Source organism: Micropterus salmoides, unplaced genomic scaffold (assembly GCF_014851395.1).
Source record: "Micropterus salmoides isolate LMB-PRFRI ecotype aquatic unplaced genomic scaffold, ASM1485139v1 Ms_hic_scaffold_4, whole genome shotgun sequence".
Lineage (NCBI taxonomy): Eukaryota > Metazoa > Chordata > Actinopteri > Centrarchiformes > Centrarchidae > Micropterus > Micropterus salmoides.
The window spans coordinates 13225865-13243674 of record NW_024043372.1 but is presented as its reverse complement, the minus strand read 5'-3'; the positions used below and the strand labels follow the sequence as shown (position 1 = coordinate 13243674).

At 38.4% G+C, this 17810-nt stretch overlaps 1 long non-coding RNA gene across 2 annotated transcripts in view; it reads left to right on the top strand.

The window, feature by feature from the left end:
• LOC119886943 overlaps window positions 1–7669 on the top strand; it is a 34647-nt gene extending 26978 nt beyond the window's left edge. Inside the window, exon 5 of one of the 2 annotated variants that reach the window (XR_005441574.1) lies at window positions 7012–7669. This is a non-coding gene — a long non-coding RNA (uncharacterized LOC119886943). Of the gene's footprint in view, window positions 1–6068; window positions 6740–7011 lie in introns of those variants that run through there. The other variant, XR_005441573.1, reaches the window with a different exon arrangement.
• Window positions 7670–17810: the final 10141 nt, after the last annotated feature.

The window sequence follows — 17810 nt, the reverse complement described above, 5'->3', positions numbered from 1 at the left end:
ATATTCAGATAAACATATTATTATAGTATTTTCTCTCACTTATAAAAAATAACAGCATACTGTGTTAAACATAAAACAGTAAAATTGCCAGTGTTGAACTGTAGATAAATTCAGTGTTTACTCAGGCCATAAGTTTCAACATGCTCTGGTGTCCTTGGTGTAAAATTTGTAACTTTTAAGAAGAAGACTCATCAGTGAACACCCTAGATACAATTACAATACAGGGTTTCCACTTTTTTTTTTAAAGTTTCAAAAAACATTTTGAACTGGGATTGAATTAAATATTGGATCTGTGGTCACCTGTCTGAATTCTTAGTGTATAAGTGCAACAGGCAGTGCCCTATACTCCAGCAGGTATGTCCCTAAATGTTTGCTGACTTTGGCTGGGGCTGGAGACAAAGTCTATTTGGCTGTTTGGATTTCAGATAAGCTTTTGTGCACTCCTCAACTGATTTCTGGTTCTCTTTGTACTCAACTTGGTGAAATCTCGTAAAATATGTTTGCTGCATTACACCCAATTGCTATTATCTTATTCATACAAGCCTTAAATGTTGTCATGGTTTGTTATAGACACAACATTTTATATCCAAACCTCTTTCACACAATCCAGGTCTCTACATTGTTTGGAAAATAACAGTAATGTCACTTTATGTTATCTAGTCATAACATATAGTGAACAAAATTATAAATTTATATTCTGTAAATAGCATCATAGAGTACGGTCTAGACCTGCTCGTTTATGAAAAGCGCTGTGAGATAACTGTTGTTGTGATTTGGCGCTATATAAATAAAACTGAATTGAATTGAATAAACGCAACACTTTTGTTTTTACCCCCATTCATCATGAGCTAATCTCAAAGATCTAAGACTTTCTCTATGTACACAAAAGACCTATTTCTCTCAAATACTGTTCACAAATCTGTCAAAATCTGTGTTAGTGAGCACTTCTCCTTTGCCCAGATAATCCAACCACCTCACAGGTGTGGCATATCAAGATGCTGATCAGACAGCATGGGTATTGCACAGGTTTGCTTTAGGCTGGCTACAATAAAAGGCCACTCAAAAATGTGCAGTTCAGTCACACAGCACAATGCCACAGATGTTGCAAGCCCTCTACAAAGGAGTTTCAGACAATTTGGCAGTACATCCAACCGGCCTCACAACCACATACCACGTGTAACCCCACCAGCCCAGGACCTCCACATCCAGCATCTTCACCTCCAAGATCGTCTGAGACCGGCCATCCGGACAGCTGCTGCAACAATCAATTGGTTTGCATAACCAAAGAATTTCTGCACAAACTATCACGAACCGTCTCAGGGAAACTCATCTGCATGCTTGTCGTCCTCATCGGGGTCTCGACCTGACTGCAATTTCGCAAAGCCGTTGAAGAGGAGTGGGCCAACTTTCCACAGGCAACAATCAACAACCTGATCAACTCTATGCAAATGAGATGTGTTGCACTGCGTTAGGCAAATGGTGGTCACACCAGATACTGACTGGTTTCTGGACCCCATGGACCTCCCCAATACAGTGAAACTGTACATTTTTGAGTGGCCTTTTATTGTGGCCAGCCTAAGGCACACCTGTGCAATACCCATGCTGTGTGATCAGCATCTTGATATACCACCTGTGAGGTGGATGGATTATCTCGACAAAGGAGAAGTGCTCACTAACAGAGATTTTGACAGATTTGTGAACAGTTTTTGAGAGAAATAGGCCATTCGTGTCCATAGAGAAAGTCTTACATCTTTGAGTTCAGCTGATGATGAAAGGGGGCAAAAACACAAGTGTTGCGTTTATAATTTTGTTCAGTGTGCATATTGTTTATTGTTGATCATTTTATCACATAAAACATTGTACTACACCCCGGCACACCCCGAGACGGCGGTAAGACATGACTTCAGTTGGAGAAATTTACCTGCAGCCATGAAAGGAAAAAGAGGCACAAGCACGTTTGTAAGCAATAGCAGCGGGAGCTAGCGTGCTAACATTATTTCACAAGTAAAACATTATACAGCGTTTTATCAAACCCTTTACTGTCATTACGCTCTATTAACGTTCTTGCTCTCACTGTGTCCCATTAAGTCTTGAACTTGAGGCCTGGTGAGTTCTCAAATGCCCTCGAATACGTCTCTCCCAGGTCGCTATAGAAATAAATGGGAGTGAAATCCGGTGTGACCATAGAGTACATTCGAAATGGCTTCATGGGTTGCATTCAAATTAATTTTAACAACTCAAAACTGTTCAAACCTGATTTTGTTACACTATTGGTGTGCATGTGAGCAGACTCTGTGTCAGCAGACTCTTTGTTTGACTCTTGACCTCAGGTTGTTTAATCTGGTTTGAGTTCATCAGTCTTAAACTGAGTCTCACAGCGGGCGGTTGCCTGCTCTTCTGAAACAAAAGTACTGAAAAAAAAAGGAAACCTATGAAAGGTATGTCGGCTCTTTTGACAGATTATCTCAAGCAAATTGTGCACCTGACCTATGTAGTGATCTAAAGGATCTGTGCTCAGACCACCAGCCAAAACCAGGCTAAGCATGTGCCCTGTGACCTCTACTCCACACAGTCCAGATTAGCCTGGGGCCACCAGGCAGATAGCCTTTCAGGAAAAGGCTACCCTACTCTGAAGGACAATGGCTGTGTTGTCTTTGACAGAAAAGACATTATTTGCATTGTATTACATTTCTTATAGGACAGAAAAATTCAAAAAATTTCACCACCATTCTGTAATTTCACTTCAGTCTGTTGGAGTCTTTATTATCTTGATAGCTTATTGTGTTCATCTGAATCCATATCTGCACCTGATTTGTTAGTTCTCCACTGCCTCCCCCATTTAGAAAATGTTTGGCTTTGTATCTTTTATAGGCTACACCAGTTATTGAGTGCAAATGATTTGTTCAGGGCCTACTGTACTTCCTGTTCAGCCTTGTCTGTTACATGACATGATTCTCTGCACATCTGTTTTTACAGCTGTGAGATCATGATCACTGGATCTATTCTCTCTAGTTAGTGTTTGTTTACAAAGCGTTCAGCGTGTGTGTGTGTGTGTGTGTGTGGTTGGTTGGTTGGAGGTTGTGTTGCTCTGTGAGAACTGACTGCCAACAGATGAGCTCTCAATTACCACAGTTGACGGTTCAGACTACCACACTACAGTATTTCACTTCCTTCTGCTTGGTTTATTCACTAAAGGTTGAATGACCAACGTGTTTCACATTGAGAAAATGTGAAGAATACATTTTTAAAGTTTTCATGATTAGCATCACCTCAGATTACTTTCATTTACTTTTGCTCAAAGGTCGTTTACATCATTTTGACTCATTTACTACAATTGCAAACTCTTTATTTTGCTGGTGAACGTTTTCTAAAGCACATCATATATTTTTTTATTGATATGCCACCTTTCATGAACTGGTTTAAATACATTTAGCTATTACATAATATTAATGCAGTGCTTTTCGGTGCCCAACTCAAATCTTGGATACAGACAAGAAGGGTTTTCCAAGTGGTTCATAAACAATAATTTTACTTATATAATAATGTAAATAAATAAAGATCAAAAAGCATTCATTGTAATGGATTAGCTGTCTCAAGCAAGGTTACACTCTAAACATATAAACAAACCTGGAGAAAGAAAATCTTTCTAAAGAACAATGCATTGAAACAGTCATGTTAAATGATCATGCAATTTGTAGATAATAGGCAAAACAACACAAGGGACACAATAACACAATCATGTTCCTTCAAGCATCTGCTAACCACACAGACAGCGAGTGTGAACATGCATCATCCAATTCAGTTTAATTTCAAGATACCAGTGGTGGAAAATAATTAAGTACATTTACTCAAGAACTGTACTTAAGGACACTTTTGAGGTGCTTGTACTTTACTTGAGTTTCTGCATTCTTTGCTACTTTATTCTTCTACTCCACTACATTTGAGAGGTAAATATTGTACTAAATTCATTTGATAATTTTAGTTACTAATTCAGCTTTTCACAAACTATAAATAAACAAATAAAAGATGATGTAATATTATAGGTTAAGCTGTATAAAGTAATTAAAATCACGTCTGTTTTTACCAGCTTCAACATTAAAGTAAAGTATACGTTAATGCATCAACAATTTGTAATCCAATAATATAATATATATTATTCAGTGGCAACTCAGCATAATAAGTACTTACACTTTCTACACTGTGGTATTACTACTTTTACTTAAGTAAGAAATCTGAGTACTTCTTCAATCACTGCAATCAGTGTGATGTCAATGCCAGAGGATGTACGTCAGTCAAAGTGGCATTCTGTCACAATTAGGGTTTGTGATATAGTCTGCCATTCTCTACAAGGCACTATATCGCCGGGTTGGCTCCCTTCCCACCGCTGTTGCCCTAGGGCATTGAGTCAGTGCCACAGTTTTGTGCTGCAGGGTGATATACTGAATCAGTGGAAAACATAGTTTGAGTCTGCTTTCACATACACCAAGATCTTTCCATGAATGTTCGTCTGTCATCTAGTTGGAATGTTTCCCTATATCAAACATTGTTATAAATTGGCTGTATTATTCAGTGCCATTTCCTCATGTGGGTACAGAAATCTTTGTTTGTAAAAACTCAAGCATCCATTCTCCAGAGAGAAAACCCTGGTTTTCCATTTCAGCTGAGTTGTAAAATATTTTCCCATGAAACCTGGAAACAACTATATGTTAATTAATTAATGCAAACATATTAATGATTTAAATTGAATCTATACATTTTAGATTTACATTTATTCCTTTTCATGGCCAGATAACTAAAGTCCACACCTGCTTACCCAGATCAGAAATGTATTTCTGTTCTTTTTATAAACTGCACAATGGTTTATAAGCACCGACAAATCCTTTCAAGTGGTGAACAAATGCATCAGCCAGAGAGGGCCTCTGTAAGGACGTCTCATGTGGTTTACAAGGCTATAACAAATTATAAACCAAATGTAAAACACCAGGAATACATCAACACAAGTTTGTAATATTTTACAAACTCTGATTTCCTCTATTACAGATGTCTTTTCTTGATGCGGGTGCTTATGATCGCATAAGAGGACTCACACAGAGCTGAACCCATCCCATTAACTTGGTGAACACTTCACCAAGCACAGCCTGACAGTGACAGCTGTGGAGAATAAAATCAAAAGAGCACAATCATCTCCCTCGGTCTCTTTCGTACCTGTCCAGAACCCATCAATTCAAAGATTGTCCCTTGAAATCAAATATGACTGAGGCGGGACACTGTGTCCAAAGGGCTGGAGAGGTTTGACCCCTGGAGTGGGTTGATGCCTATTATACCATTGCCCCAAGGCATTGAGCACCCCCTTCTACCACACACACACACACATACCCAGAGGATCAGGTGACCCTCCAACCTTTGAAACTGTGTATGTGATCAAACCTTCCGCCTCTGCTAAGGACACATTGAGTGAAACACAGGCCTGTGTCTCTTTACAGGGATTTTTTCTCTCCTGTCATTGTGCAGTTACAGATACTTAATGATGGGATGGATACAGTAAATACTCTACGTTTGGTGGTATTCTACTTTAACCAGTATTAAGCAAATTAATTATACATATAACCTATTTTTAATTTTTTATTACTTCAATAATTTAACTACATTATCCTAGTCATTTTGTTTTTTAGGTATACGGCATTGAATCAGAACACTTCATGTATAACGAAATGTAATTCCTCCATAATTACCTGACCTGATCTAAACTTAATTAGGTCCACTTGTAGCATGAAAACTAATACGTTAGATGGCTCCCAAATATTTGGCAGATGTGTCCAATCTATATCAACATAATTCCCAACAGCTGCACTCAAACCTAGTTTAAATTTTAATATGTTCTCAAAAGGTTGATGCACTGTAGTTGATGTATGGGTAATCGTTGACTGTGGTACCTTGTATGGAATTTATAGGTTCCCAGTGGTCATAAATGTAAATGTATGTATGTTTTTCTACATTATAAATAACATTCAAACAGGTGCTACCACTCACTGAATATTGATTAAATGCATGATATGTTCCCTATCCAGTTGGTGACCTTCATGGACGATTTAACCTGAAGAGTAAACGCAGACCTTTGTGCTCCACGCTTAACTGCACTTTTGTGTCCTTGGATTCTGAGACCCCAGGCTCTGAGGTTGCAGCGAGCATGTGATTTTCAGTTTAAACATCCTTAATCCACACTCAGGTTGGTGGGTCAGTCAGCCACATGAGACGGTTAAGGGGAAAAAAAGCATTACTAAGCTTTTGCTGTCATTTTCAATTAACCTGTCTGGTGTCTGTTTAAGTCCAGCGGTGCTGCTGCAGAATGTCCCCAGAACTGGAACAAGATGAATAAAAACACCTCACAGTATGGCAGCAGTGTGAGCAGTGTTGAATTAGCAAAGTCTATCTGCTGCCCTCCTGTGGAGCCAGGGTGACACTGTTTATGTTATGGTACATTCAAAAAACACAATCTGTGTAGCTGTCAGGGTTATAGATCGATTGAGCTTAATTGAATTAGCTCACTTTCAGATAGTTAATTAATGTATCCATCAGCCTTTTATTTTTGCATTACTGACCCAACATTTTAATACATCAGTGATACATTTTTGTATTGTGGATTGAGCCTTTTTAAATGTTTACATGCTAGTGGTGATTAAAAACAGTTGCCAATAGTTTTCATAAATGATGTAAAATGTTAATAAAACATATTGTTACTTAAAGCTTAAAGCAATTCCATTACTTTTTTCTCATGTTTCTCTCCTCTGTACCCTGCCAGCAGATGTATAGCATAACACGTCTTGTTTTGACGCCTATATCCTCAGAGGAGTTACGACAGGCAGGTATGCCTGTCCAACTTCTCATTAGAAGAAAGAGCAAAGTAATCCCCTTAGGGATCTTTTCACTTTGCGAGGCCAACAACAACAGATGTACAGGCCAGGCTGCTGGAAAACTCTAAATTATTGCTTAATTAAGCTTTCTTTTGTGAAGGAGGGTTTGCCCAGATCGTATTGTGAGGACCCACGGAAGTAGACAAAATGGCAGCAGCAGCAGCAGCAGCAGCAGCAGCAGCAGCAGCAGCAGCAGCAGCAGCAGCAGCAGCAGCAGCAGCAGCAGCAGCAGGGCATACAGAAGAAAGCCCCCAAGGCATGTGTGACTTCATCTTTGTGACAGTCCAAGACTGGAAAGCAGCATGGTCTGACTGAATCTAGACATGGTATAGGATTATGTCAGATCACAGTGTCTGATTGTTCAGACGTAGATACAATAGAGGCTTTACAGGCAACTAAGAACAAATACTTTATTCATGCTTATCCAAAAGGTATTCCTGCATAATATAGATGGCTATATATAGACAGCAACATGCATTCAATGCTGCACAGAGGCTTAGAAGACTATAACGTTGTATGGGATGTAGGATGCAGTGAACGTAAACACTGATGGATCACATTGTATTCTGTCATTTTACTGTTATTGTATCAGATGTTTGAGCATCTTTCTCTACTAATCAAAACATTGCAACAGTGATGTAAATTACTGTAGTCGGTATGGAGGGTTTCATAAATGAATATGCTTTGTGGATCCAAAGGAGGTTGAAAGATTTAAAAGTAAGCTAAATTTTAAATTATTAAATTATTTTTTTATTGAAGCTCAGTTTGTATTGTGAATTTAAAGAGTCTCTCGTTTCAGACTGTCCTGACAACAAAAGCACAGCATTGGGAAAGGTGGAAGTAGTGGGGGTGTTGTTAGTTCTGCAAAACCTCTTAGGGATCAGGTTCGGGCAGGGGGATGAATCAGCAAAGCATGTGACATGTGAGACCTCTGTTCCCATCCTATTTAGTCAACATCGTTTTCTTTACTATGAACATAATTAATAACTAACTGAACTTTATTCATTCAATAACTGCCATTTTTATCAGTTTCATGTTACAGGTACTTGAGTAATGATTTATTGTTGGGTTGTTGTTGGGAAGTAATCAACACTAAACATTGCGACTGTACTGGCCACTTACAGGCTGCAACAAGACTTTCCCATTTCCTACAGTGTCGCTTCCCAAGAGCTGAGTGGTGGGACCCTGCCCGCCCTCCTTTGCCCCCCCAACACCAAACCATCACTGATGGCTCTTAGGTTAACATATAAATGCAGACAGAAACTAAATCAAAATACTGCAGGGATACGGGTCTCAACAAACAAGTTACTCAGTATTCTGCAATTTGCCAACTTTCCTGCGAATGTGTTTTCTTCCTCCTTCACAGTTTTGCGTCTTCATTTGATTGGCTCATATTAGATAAGACCCATATTGTTCATATTCAACCAAACAATAGGTCAGTGACAATGACGTAATCATGGCAAAAGTCACTGACAAACAACCTTATCCTGCTGATGAAGAATATGCTCAAATCTGTCATTTTGGAAGGCTGTCGAGCAGACGATATTATCGTTTAGCTTAGTTGAGAGAAAAACTGGTTGACTCAAACTTAGCTGCTTAGTCACTAGAATAGTGAATAATGAAGCAGCTCCGATGGCTGCACAATTTAACATTGATTTGGCACTTGATAACTAGAGCCTGGTTGATACTGAAATTGTTAGGCTGACATCAATATTTTAGAATTACGAAATATATAGAGCCAGTAGATTACTGAATGCAAAGGTGAAACTCATTCTAAATTCCCTCCAACATATCTGTATATTTTCAGTTTCTTGTTACTGCACACACAGTAAATATGAGAATATCAGGCAGTTGTATTGTCCATCCAAAATATCCATCAGGTTCTGATAACACCATCCAAGTAAATCTTGATGCTCTGATTTGTAGTCTAAGCAGACCTGACTTTACTGTATAAAATCAATGGAACAGTGAAATGAGCATTTTGCTTTAGAAGGGTGTTCATCTCAGAAAATTGCCTTCGATTCTCCTGGGAACCTTGTTGGAGGAACAAAAACAAACATGCACTGATGTTTGGCAATCTGCCGGCTGGATGAGGTGTAGATAGTAAACAACTGTGGCTGTCCTGAGATACCACACATACGATTAAATCACACGCAAAGTAAATCTGAAGAAAACATATTATGTATCATGAAACAAATCTGTTTGAAGGTGTTTGTTGTATTGAAGATTAGAACAGAAACAACCGAGACTGATGACCCTTGATGGTTCGGAGCAAGAACTCAAACACAACTCCATTTTTCGCCCTTTGATTAGAGGCATTTTCTTTCCTCATTCCAGCACTGCTCTAATCCTCTCTGTGTGCCTTGTCATAGATTACCTGAAGCTAGGAGCAGAGCAGTCTGGCCTCCTTGTGACAGGTCAGAATATTTATATCTGTGTCCCATCTGTGCACAGATTGTTCTCCTTTTCATAAATGATTGAGCTAAGGCAATTGCACAGGCAGGAAGGAGTGAGACCTCCCCTTGTGGTGGCCGGGGCAGCAACTGAGTCCAGTATCTGTTACTTGTTTGTTTAGCGAGATGTGCTGAGAGAACAAATGTGAGCGGTATCATATGTGACACATTTAAAGTCTGAGCGGATGTTTTTAAATAAATGTGTCACTTTCTGCTGTCTTCATTGTGTGCATGAATTACTGTATCTGTGTGAGTGTTTTGCAAGCTCCACTCGCTCCAGTAAATGAGCCCAGCAAGCCTCATATTTTATCACATTTGCACAAATATGTTCGCTCAAGATAACAAACAGTGGTGAAGGCTTTGGAAAAGGTTCTTTGTGTGTGCCTGGGTGTTTAATTGTCTGCAGGCGTTGAAAAGTCTTGTAACACGATTTTAAATATTTTTATGTTTTGATCAGAGATGTGTTAATTTCTGTAATGTTTCGTAATCTCTCACACAATACTATATATACGTGGATTTAAATACGCACCTGCCAAATACAGGGTAAATGCTGTCTGTTGTAAATTTTCCTGCCACCATAGCATGGTGGGTGATTCTTGATATTGAGTTATGATCTAATGTTTTCTATGAAATATGAACCTTAAGGCTATACAATATATTCCAAACCCACAAACAGGCCAATTACAAAACAATTCTTTAAATGGATTGTACACTAATTGGCCTTATTTCTATCACATTTGATCAATGCCACCAGAATGAGAACAAGCAACAAGAGTCTTAATTGAGCCAATAAACAAAGACTTCCACAGGATTTATGGGTACACTTTGTCATGGCACCGCCTGTCAGCAGCAAATTGCCAGTGGTGTAATTGATTACAACGGTCAGTGATCGTATACACACGCACAACACCACTTTCCTTGTCATGGACTCCAGTTATACTACAACATTTAAAGCCAAAAACAATACATTCAGCTAATGTGTTCATAATTATAGGAACCCCAGAGGGAGAAAAGCAGAGCCTTTAGAGAGATCCATCTGTGATTTTGCACTGAGGATTGCTGATGTCTCTTCAAAGGCGTCTTATGTCTAATGAGGGCTCGCGCTTTGAAGTCTGTCCTCATAAAGCTTTGTTTGCTTTTGTTTGGAGTTTTAGAAAAGATGAATTGCTCGCATTAACATTAAAAAAGAACTAAAGGGAACCCTTAACTCATTGTTGGATGATTGGATTTGATTGTTATGGTTTGGTAATTATAATAACCCCTTTTAATATCACAGTGTATGGTTAATGGGGGACGACAGCCCCCTATTCGATGCCTGCCCAATGTACTCGTTATGCAACACAGTAAGATGAAGCAACTTGAAAAGCACATAAAGCAGATACATGACGTGTCCTCTGGTTTGTATTACTTCTGGGAAATGCCAAAGAAAAAGTTGCACTATTATATAATTATTGTTAGGTAGAAATGAATGCTCATTATTATTCTGATTGAATTTGCACTACAACACTCTCTTCTCCATTATACATTGTGTCTGTAAGCTAACACAGGATGCGTTGTTCACTGGGTCTTTTCCCACAGCTGTGCCCAGGCTCTAATCATCTCCACTGACCTGGATCATTACCTCAGTCAGGCCCTCACAGCGCTATCGGTAAATATTTCAATGCAAACTGATGCCGGGGAGGGTAAATGGTCCTGTAACACAGAGTCATGTCAGGATGCTGCTGCTATCGTCACCGATATGTGGTTGTAGTTTGATATCTGTTGATCTTTGTGTGGATGTTGGAAAAGAGCATCAGTCATGGCCTTCTGGAAATAGTGTAGGAAAAAATCAATGGACATGCATGTAGTGCATTATGGTCATAAGTCCATTGAATACTTTCACAGAACGTCAGGATTCTGTCTTGTACAGCATTTAATTGATGTGATCATAAAATGTATTGCCTGGAAAACTGAGCTTCCAATTATAGTTGATATCAGATTCATATTTTGACAATTTTAGCAACAGTTCAGACAGGAAAAAAAAAAATCCATCTTTGCATCTTAGAACTGAACTCTGATTAATCCATAGTACGGATATAAAAAAAATTTCTACGGGGTCCAATCAGTGCAATCTCATTTAGAGGTCAGGTCAATATGGATAAATAATTTTATCACAGTATATTTGATTTCATGTATGATGCGACAGGTTGGATTTAATGTATGATGCAACAGGTTGATTCATGTTAGATCATTATTATAGTTGATTTTCTGGAAATGCAATTGAACATCATCTATTGATAAAATGACACACTGATGCAAAACCTGGAGATGTAAGAATTTTTAAAAAATTGCCAGTCCTTCTCATTAGTATGGAAAATTTCTTACAATGGCCTGATACAATATAAATATGGATGTCAAATAATTTCCTCCAGCTGAACTCAGACAAAACAGAAATCCTGGTCATTGGGACCAGCAGATGGCATCCTACCATCTGCTGGTTCCCTAGTAAATCACAGTAAGCCTGTTGCAAAGAACCTTGGTGTCTGGTTTGATTGTAATTTAAATTTCGAGCAGTACACCACAAAGCTTGTTCAATCACGTTTTTATCAACTTAGAAATATAGCAAAAATTCGATCTGTGTTAACTTTTAAGGACACCGAAACCATTTTACACGCCTTCATCTCATCACGCCTGGATTATTGCAACAACCTTTTCACTTGTTTAACCCAAAAATCTATTGATGTTTTAGAATTGACTTTAAAATTTTAGTGATCACTTTTAAAGCTCTTCATGGCCTCTCGCCTTGTTATATTTCTGACCTTTTAGTCCCATACACACCAGCACGTACCTTGAGATCCTCGGGCAGAGGTCTGTTGTCTGTTCCAGAGTCTCGACTGAAAACTAAAGGGGACAGAGCGTTTGCTGTCAGGGCCCCGAGGCTCTGGAACAGCCTGCCCGAGGAAATCAGGTCGGCTGAGTCAGTGAACTCTTTTAAGTCCCTTCTTAAAACACACTTTTATAGGAGAGCCTTTCCCGATCTTATTTGACTTTATTTTATTCTATTTTACTTATTTTATATTTATCTTAAACGTGTATTTTAGTCTTTTCAATGTTTTCTTGCTTTTATCTTGTATTGTTTCTGTATTATTGTCTTTACACTTGTTAAAGCACTTTGTAACTTGTTTTTGAACTTGTTTTTTTTGTTTTGGGCACTCGTCATGCAGAGTACTCAGCCAGTCATCCTTGGCTTTGGAGGAGCCGAACAATTACCCTATCGATGTCATTGGGGCATCTCAGTTTGGGATTGACAAATTTATAACAGAAAGCTTGGGTGTATTTATAATAATACAATGATAATATATACAGTATATTGGCGGTTGTGTTTTGGGACATTTAGGATCCAGTGTTTCAGAGCTTTACCGGTACAAAGGTCAAAATATTATATAATATATATATATTCTGCTGATTCAATTTTGACCATTCTTTCTAGTCTGTCTCTTGTACTGTAAGTTTCCCAACTTTATGGTGGTGCAATACTTAATTCCTGGAATTCTCTTTTAAAAGGATAGCTTTGCTGTAGATATTAACAGCTCTGATGCAAGTCTTGAGTTTAAGCATTTAAGGATTCTGGCTGGTTGCAACTTAAATCCTTTATAGTGTTGCTGTGGCCATAATTTCTATCAGTTATGATAACATTCCAAATTGAGATTTGGGAACACAAAGATTTTGTAACAATGAAGTCTGATGCGGCATTAAACTCTAGCCAACAGTTTAGCCAGAGTATCCAGACCACTTTATTTGGAGGTAAAACTGAAAGTGAACGCACCACAATTAAATTGGTAAGTACATGTCAATGTTATAGGCATGAAGGTCAACACAACAGGAACATGCCAATTTGTGATCAGAAATTTCCTTTAAGAGATGTATTTTTGCCTGAGAGAGCTCTAATCTATACAACCTTCCTACAATTTACAGCAGGTGTCAGGTTGCAAGGTAGAATATCAATGATGCAACTGTACTTGTGGTTGTTACTTGTGTGCAACTTTGGCAAGAAGAGGTATGTGGGTTAACTCTATTTACGTTTATGCATGTGAACGTACATGTGAGCCATATATTTTCTCTGTAATTGTAAATGCACAAAGTGTTTAGATTTTCCTTCCTCTGGCAGGAAATGAAAGCCAAATAAGTAGCAAATTTCTAATCCTGATTTACATGTCTTCCTACCCATGTGGGTTTATAAGCAAGTTCATGTGTTTGTGTTTGTGTATACATGTTCGGGTAGCTTGGAGGGCAGTGTGTAGTGGGCAGCAAATTTAATCTGAGTATTAATTTCACAGGCTGGAATACTGGGGAGGACAATTTTTGCTGCATCACTGAGTAACAGGGATCCCCCTTTTACCATGGTTACCATGGTTACCACTAGCATGCCAAAATACCATCAAAGTGATGTCACCATCTGTGCATGCTGATATTAGTATTACTTGGCCTATTACAGAATACAGTATTGTTAGGCAACTGCACCTACAGGAACGGCAAGCTACTGCTGTTGCTGGTATTTCTTATTGTCATTATTCTTTACTTCCTCTCCTTTGCCTCCTTCTTTCTCCTTCTTCAACACCTTCATCCTCTTCCTCGTACTCCAGATCCTTCGGGAAAGACAGAAACAAAACCAACAAAATATTTAACAAAAGTCAGTTCCAAAATCTCCATCAGATGTAGGTCTATGGGCGATAAATCACCTGACTTTTCCTCTAGTGCCACCTTGAAGTTGATATTTGAGTGAAATTTCTTCATAACTTTTGGATGAACTGCCATGAAATGTGGTCAAAATTTAAATTTTTCCATTAATTTTGTTTATTACCAAACACCTGCAAAACGAATGACATTTCCATCAGACTTAGCTGTGCTTTAAATGTATAATGTCACTTTGATGGCATCTTGTTATGCATTTATTTTTTTTACTGTCTAATAAAAATCTAAATCAAATATGTTTAGTACTAATTTGCCATCGTAGCATGCTAACTCACTAAACTAAGATGATGAACAGGGAAAACATCATAGCTGCTGCAAGTCATTATGAGCATGTTAGCATGCTGTTGTTAGCATTCAGCTGAAATCATCACTGCTGAAGTACAGCCTCACATAGCCTTTAGTGTGGCGGTATACATATTCATCTGTTCATTATTCCATTAACATGTGTCTAAGTTGATTTTCCAGAAAATCTTCTATAGTGCTTATCATATCATTAATTGTTGCAAAACTGTAAATGTTTAATCATAGTATTTTGTTTTAAAATATATCAAAGTGTGTGACTGAATGTAACATGCAATAACATTGCAGTCTAAATGCTTCTCTTTTTACCTGTAACATTAAAAGTATATTTTAATAAAAATGTTGTCTTTTTGTTCATCCCTCATAGTAGATGCATTGTGTATTCTTCTCATATGAATTTTCCTGGAAAGGTCAGCGTGCCTCCTGGGGGTTTTACTCTGGAATACATGATTTCTCACTAAATGGCAGTTTGGCACTGTTTACCAGCACAATAAGTGTATTACCATCAACATGCATTTACTAACAATGTCAGGGCTGAAACTAACGCATATGACTCTCTACATTTCTGTCAATATGCAATCCCTCCAACATGAGTAAAATCTTCTTCTGAATAACTGAATCATTTTTTGTATCAGTGTTCTTGAGCGGAGATATTGTACTTGGAGTATTAGTGATAAAATCCAATGATAGCAGCCGAGAAGACCAAAATTAAATAAGCATATGCATGGTGTTGTTTATTGTGATAACCATTTTAATTGAGTTCTTGCTCCCGTCCATCCTGGAGATTCCCGCTGCAGCCTGCTACATTCCCAAATGAGCCGTTCTGCCATCTTAGTGTGATTTGGCAGCAAGACACTCACAGCTCCAGTCAGGAGTTACATTAGTCAGCCCATCTGCTCCTTACAAACTGTGGTTCACACTTCAAAGATGTCTCTCGCGCCGGCTACTGTGCGGAGGTGCGAGCCCGATAATTTGCAGAAGAAATGCAGCAGGGTGCTGTTTCTAAGACATATTTGAAGAAAACTTACTTTTCCTCTCCAACTACATTGATACTGCTTATGCTGTTGATCAAATGCTGACAACTACTCATCATTACCTGTTGAATATGTGTATGTAGAATATGTATTCTACAGTATTGCCCATTTTAAGTATGCAGCATCTATTTTGGAGTTGCAATCATTAGTTGTTTAATTGATAAGTAGATTTATTGTGAACTATCTGGCACAAATGAAATGTCAAATGTGAGAATTTTCAGCTTTAACTTTTGTTAGTAAATTTAATCTCTTTGGGTTTTAGACTATTGGTCAGACAAAACAAGACAAAATTGATTAAACTGCATTCATTGATAATGCCAATTATAAAACTCATTGTTATTCAGGTTTTGACTTTCATTTTGATTTTGGACTAAAAAAACAACAATGGAAGTGAATCCCAGAGGGCCTACAATCCCTTTTGACAAAATACAGTATATGGCCAAGCTCAGTCCACAATCAATTGAAGAGGCTTTATTAGCATCCAAGACCATTCCTGTGATTTCTCTGCTACTGAAAACTCCTCTCAGGTCAGACGTAAAGCAATGCTCCAATGCTCAGGGGGGTCTTTCTGTGTAGCCCAACCAATCTATTACTGTGACAGCATGTCATGCAGGGGCCAGGGAGCGTGTTCTCCCCAGGGATCTCTAATTCAGGAGGCAGGATCTTTTCCCCAACATATGCCCTCCTCTTTGCCAACGACCTTCACATTTCACTGCAGGGATACCGTTCGGAATAGCAACGACACATGCTCTACGTCACATGCCATATCTGGTGCTGTAATTTATGATACTTGGATCACATTCTGTCTCATCCCTTAGGATAGCACAACTCTTGCTCCCGACTGTACCTCAAATGTCAATTAGAACCTGCCTTGAGTTGAGATGACCCTGATTCAAAATTGATATTTGATGCTGCCTGTGTGGTTAAAGGTCAGATGATGCTAATCAGAAGTATTATTCAGTTATGGGAATTGTGTTTCAGTACAAAAATTTCATTTTGTGTTCTCTGTCTGCATTTGCAAGAAATTGTTTGTCTTGGAAAGTCTGTGCCTCTGTGTGTATGTGTGTGTGTGTGTGTGTGTGTGACACATATGCAAACACAATTATGAAATATATATTAATTAGTATACAGTGCTAAGTGGTCTGTGCTGTCTGGGTTTTGTGTCTTTGTTTTTGAAGTGCAACCATAACATTAAAGCAAAGAGTTTAATTCCCTTGTCGTCCCTTCTGTGTCACACTTGTTTTATGCATCACTGTGGCGGCAGCTGCTCGCACTTCCTTGAAGACTAACTGAACTCAAATATAAAATCTTAGCATGAACAGTACAAATATTGTGCACCATAAACATAAAACACATACTTGTTGGCTAAGTGGCAAATGGTTTAATCAGATTACCTGTGAAATGTTTACTCACAAAGTCTTTGATTCCCCCTTCCATTATTTGCTCATATCAAATAAACCACCGTTAAGGTTTTATTAGTTGCAGATGGTTCTATGGATCTCAACACCGATCTTTTGGTCAGTCCACCACATTGGTCCAAACTGAAATATCTGAACAACTATTAGATGGATTGCCATGAAATGTTCTGCAGGTATTTGTGGTACAAAAAAATCTAATGATTTTGGTGAACCCCTGACTTTCCATCTAGGACCATCAGAAAGTCAAAGTTTGAGTGAGATAACTTGAAGTCTACAAGATTGATTGGCACAAAATTTTGTACAGACGTCTGTGGTTCCCAGATGAAGAATGTTAATGACTTTGGTGATTCTCTGGCTTTTCCTTCAGTCCCACTTTCATTGTTTGTTTTAAGTGAAGTACCTTGACAACTATTGGATGGACTGCTCTATTTGATACGGATATTCAAGGTCAGTAGAGGATAAATTTGAACAATTTGCCTTGTTAACGTTTCAAGTGGTGCCATCATCACTTCAAAATTTAAATTTGCCTAATACTGCGGTTTATGACCAAATATCTGCAAAACCAATAACATTCCCATAAGCCTCTACTTTGTGTGTTATGCAATTTGGCAATGTTTGGCATGCTAACAGGCTAAACTAGGATGTTGAACGTGGTAAATACTGAATCTCACTCAATATGTTTTTCTCAAACATGCACACACTACAAGATTTGAAAATAACTGGGCATCCCACACTACACGATCTTAAGATTATCGTGCCAAAGGGAGCAATGCACCACCTCACGTGATCTCATGTGATCTCATGGGGAAGCAGATGTTAACAACATTGCCATTGATGTTTTGCAACAACTTCCTGTGGCAATGCTTTGCAGTGAGGAAAAAAAACAAAAGCAGTGCCCAATGAATCTACAAGTAGTTCTGGAGGTTTAAGACTGGATCTTTAAACCCCTCACATTATCAGATA